General features: G+C 32.6%; 1 protein-coding gene and 1 long non-coding RNA gene across 6 annotated transcripts in view; one reads left to right on the top strand and one right to left on the bottom strand.

Moving 5' to 3' along the window:
• FIGN (fidgetin, microtubule severing factor) overlaps window positions 1–4591 on the top strand; it is a 128315-nt gene extending 123724 nt beyond the window's left edge. For all 5 annotated transcript variants that reach the window (XM_082464994.1, XM_082464991.1, XM_082464993.1 and 2 more), the window contains one exon: window positions 1–4591. This exon is cut by the window's left edge and continues 10360 nt beyond it. The gene's annotated coding sequence lies outside the window, so the exon portion shown is untranslated.
• Window positions 1–5000, bottom strand: part of LOC309662431 — a 137912-nt gene that overhangs the window by 97103 nt on the left and 35809 nt on the right. The gene's annotated exons all lie outside the window — the stretch shown is intronic.

Raw genomic sequence — 5000 nt, 5'->3', positions numbered from 1 at the left:
CAAAAACCTAAAAGCATGTATCCAGGAATTGAAGATTTCTCTTTTTTCGTGTGGAAGTACGTGTGCATATATATGCAGGTATATGTGTATGTTTTCTTTCTTTGAGTTACCTTGTTAAGGAAATCTCCATTCTTATTCATTTTGAGGGACTTCAAGATTTCCTTTTCTTAAACCCCAAACTGAAGGTGAAATGACTAGCATCCTCAGTGTTTGGAATTCCTGGCCCCTCAGGCCAGGAACACAGCCTGTATATTTAACTCTAAGGAATTCACATAAAATACTGACATGTTTTTATTGTGGATATAGGGCAACTATTCCGAACATATAAAATTAACTGCTTTCAAATATTTACAAGAAAAGGAAATACGGTTTAACCTTTTCTCCATTTGTTATCTCCACTGGTGTTTTTCTTTACCAAAGTTCTATACAATTTACTTCTTTTCAATGTTACACTTTAAAATAAAAATCAAAACCTAAACATATTGTTTATATAAGCAGATGCCCTGATTTCATCTCTGTCTACCACCTTTTAGAGACATGGAATCTGACAACTAGGAATTTAGTTTACATTGCATCTAAAAAGTGGTGCACAGGCACTTTGTACTTTAAATCAGAAATAGGACAAATTCTATAGCTCTTTTAAACATACCTACAAAAGACCACAGATGTAATCTTTAGTTCTAAGAGAACTGTTTTAGATGCCAAGTGTGAAGAATTGAACCATAAAATTAGTGATATGAGGCTGTATCAAAGGTAAGAGCGCAAGGAGATCTCGATTTCAGATTATGAATACTTCTGAAATCTAGAAAGTAGCAAAGGAATAATTTTGGATTAAGTAGCATATTGACTTACAATATGCTAAACCTGCTATTCGTGTGTTTAAAAAAGGTAGTGCTGTTTCGATTTTTGCGCTCTATATTCTTACTGTCTGCTTTGCTTTGTTTAATACATGAACACAGTAAGTGCTTCCTCTGGTTACAATGACTGTTATTAGCTTCTGCGCAAAGAAAACTAAATATCCCATATCATTTGGACATATTGAAAAATGGAACATATATTAATCAAAATGCTGTTTTATCACTCAAAAACAAGTAGCATAAAAATTTTGTAAGTTTTGTCTTACCATATTAATATGATTTTATAACACAGTTTTTAATTGATCTCTGTACCATATTATTTTCAAGTTAATGCTATCAAATTGTAATATTTGGAAATTATCCAAGAACTAAATTATCGGTTCATTCTATATTTTCGCCAACACATTTACAACACTTTTTTGGTCTCTTTTCATATCTACTTATTACCATTCCTGACCTCACCCACTTGCGCATAACACACTTTATGTCTCCTTTTAAACTACCGGTAAGATGCTAAAGAACTCTCTAGGAACACTACAGAATGTGGAACAAACGACTGTTTGTCAGTGACTGAAGACAGTGGAAGCTAACTACATACTCACTGTTCCAGCCCCATCTAGATACCAGTAACTTACTTTTTGTCTGTCTCTTTGGCCTAGAGCAGTGGTTCTCAATCTTTAACATGCAACATAAAAATTGCCTAGAAAAGCTTGTTAAAATAAAGTTTCTTGGACCCAACGCCCAGAGATTCTGATTCGGTAGAGAAAGTAGGAGGACTCTATTTACATTTCTATCAAACTTAAAGATGGGGCCAAAAATGCTGATTTGAGGACCACTGGCCTAGGCATAGAAAAATTTTTGTCCCAACAGGTCTCCAATTCTATGGGGAATTCAAGAAAACATCTGGAGCTGAGTCATCTTGGTCCTTCTCTTGGTGAACTAAAAGTATTTAGCTACCACCTAGAAATTATAAGGAAGAAGTATTATAATCATCATTTTAATTACTTTTAAATCATTGTTAGCCCTAAACAATTACTTAAGCAGAAAGGTTTGGATTCCAGTCAACTTTGGTACTGAATGCTGCACAACTCAATTTGGAACAAGGATCTTTAAAAAATGTTGATGCCATAAAAATGAAGAAAAGTCACTGATGCGATAAAAAGATTATGCATACATACATAGCTCAGATCATTCTTTTTACCCTCACCCTTCCTTCAATTTCATCCATTTTTAGTGAAAATTTGCAAGTTAAAAAAATTATGAAAAATATCACAACTAATAAAGTACCATAATGATAATATTTACATTCCTGTTATAATACCTTATTATATCATCATATCACCCGATGTTTAGCTAAATTATTCTAATAATGCCATGAGAAAGTTTAAGACTTCATCTAAATACGAGTCATATTAAGTAACCAAATATTCACTCAGTCCTATTTAATGCATTTCATCTACACAGTTCTGTAAATAGTAAGTAATAAAGACACATCAATAGGGCAGTTATCATGAGCCTTAGGAAATAACTTCTACCAATTCTTACTAGTTAACCTATTTTTACTACATACACTAAGACTCTGGTGTATGCAAGTTAAATTGATTGACTTAAAATTGAGCCTGGATATAGGGAAACTGCTTTCCTCTCATTTTTTCTGTGAACCTTAAACTGCTCTAAAAAATATAGTCTTTATGTAAAAATTGAGCCTGGATTATATTAATAAACCAATACCTTACTATAGTAGTTAAGTTTTAATTTTAAGTAAGTGACACTCAGGTCAATGGCCAAAATAACAAAATTGTCTTTCCCACCCACTGAAATTGAACGATTATCTAACCTCTTCCCAACAGTGACATTTACATTACCACCTAGTGCTAGTTCCTTTCCTGACCAAAGTTGAACAGTTTCAATAACCTGTTCTCTACATGGTTTGTGAAGCTGGAAGATCCATATCTGTACCATTATTTTTAGGAAAACACAATCTCTTTCTGATGAATAGGATTGGGTGATCAGAGAAGGGATAGAATTCACACAATTTAAGTAGGAATACTCTTAAATATATGGGATGAGTTAACTCTATACTGTCTAAAAATCCCAATTGACCCAATTTGTACCAATTTGAGGAGGTGGATTCATCACATACCTGCCACTTCATTTTTAAAAATTTTCTTTTACTCTTCCTGGTGTTCTTTAAGGTTTTGGATTTTAAAGAAGGTTGAAGAAGGTGGGAGAGGCAGAAAGGAGGAAGGTCAGAAAGAACAGAAATGAACTAAGTGGCCTTTATCAAGTAAATGGTGTTTTTTATTTTTATTTATCATAAAATTTGTCCAATATCTTTATTTCCCCTAAAGCCAAACTCATAAAAATATGCTTAATATCTTCAGAATAACAATGCAAATGATACTGCTTATTGTGACAGTAAACAACACTGGGGACGTAAAAGAGGGGTAGCAGGTATAATTAAATATCCTTTTCAAATGCTTTGGTGAAGTGCAGTTGTGATGGAGAATTTTCTAAGCTATTCTCTCTAATCTATAGAATATAGAAAAGTTGTTATATGTCAGTGACAGGTTTTTGGAACGGCAAATCTAATAAACAAATGTTTTCAGTTGGAGATCCAAAATTTTAAGGTTATTATTGTTTATAGACATCTGGTCTCAGTGAATGAAAGGCTAATTATTTTTAAGAAAAAACGTCAAATAAAAAGTAACAAATTGGTAAAAAGAAAAATAAGTAGGTAATACTATTTCCACTACAATGTCTTATAATGCTAAGATAAGAAAATTATTTAAGTCTAATGAAATGATAAATGTCATGTTTGAAAATATGAATTATACTAAGATACATTAGTAGATATTTAGGAATCTCTCTATTATAAATTAAAAAAATAAATAAATGTGTAATGAATTTGAGTTCACATTATTTTAAAAATGTATGACTTTCACAACTCAAAGTATTCTTACTCTTATTAAGGAAAGCTAATGAGGCAAAATCTGAGTTCTACATCATCACAGCTATGTATATAAAAAGGTGAATATACTACATCATAGTAATGAGAACAGTACTATTTTCGGATATTTACTATATAGGCTTGGAACAGTGCCAAGTGCTTTATCTCGTATTTTTCAACAGCCATATAAGTTTTAAATGTTCATTTTGCAGAGAAGAAAACTAAATCTTAGCAAACGTAACAGTCTATCCAAAGTGAAACAGATAGTAAATGGTGGAGTGAGAATTTTAACTCAGTTCTATTGACGCAAAAGTCCGTGTTCTTCATCATTATACTGTCTAAAGTCTCAACTGACCTTATATATATATGTCACAGTGATTGAACATAGAGATGACTTGTTAGGCATTGCACAGAAATCATGATGGTGTCCTTAAAAGAATAGAGGGCAAGAAATTTTTGGACTTCATTTTTAAAAAATTTTTATTTTATATTGGAGTATAGTCGATTAACAATGTTATGTTAGTTTCAGGTGTACAGCAAAGTGATTCAGTTATACATATACACGTACCTATTCTTTTTCAAATTCTTTTCCCATTTAGGTTATTACAGAGTATTGAGCAGAGTTCCCTGTGGTCCTTGTTGGTTAACTGTTTTGAATATAGCAGTGCGTACATGTCAATCCCAAACTCCCAGTCTATCCCTCCCCTTCACCCTCCCCCACCCCGCCGTAACCATAAGTTTGTTCTCTAAGTGAGTCTGTTTCTGTTTGGTAAATAAGTTCGTTTGTATCATTTTTTTTTCTTAGATTCCACATATAAGTGATATCATGCGCTATTTGTCATTCTCTATCTGACTTAACTTCAATCAGTATGATAATCTCTAGCTCCATCCATGTTGCTTGGACTTCATTTTTGACCTATCAGACTAATACTGTTACTCACATTTTTATAGCTGTTTGATTTAGAGATAACAGTTTACATTTTTGGGGTATATCATGCAGGGTAGTGCCAACTTTACTTGCAATCATCCCCCACTATATGAGTTAGTACATTATTATTATCTCCAGTTTCTAGAAGAAAGCAAATTTGTAAAAAGAATATTATAAAGACAAATGAGCTTTTCACAACTGCTTAGAAGAAATATACTTTCAAATTTCCCCCTCATCTTCACCTATCATCATGCCCTCCTTCATT

This window comes from Balaenoptera physalus (assembly GCF_965194825.1).
Source record: "Balaenoptera physalus genome assembly, chromosome: 6".
In the NCBI taxonomy this organism is placed as follows: Eukaryota; Metazoa; Chordata; class Mammalia; order Artiodactyla; family Balaenopteridae; genus Balaenoptera; species Balaenoptera physalus.
The sequence above is the reverse complement of the archived record's forward strand: the minus strand, read 5'-3'. Positions and strand labels throughout refer to the sequence as shown.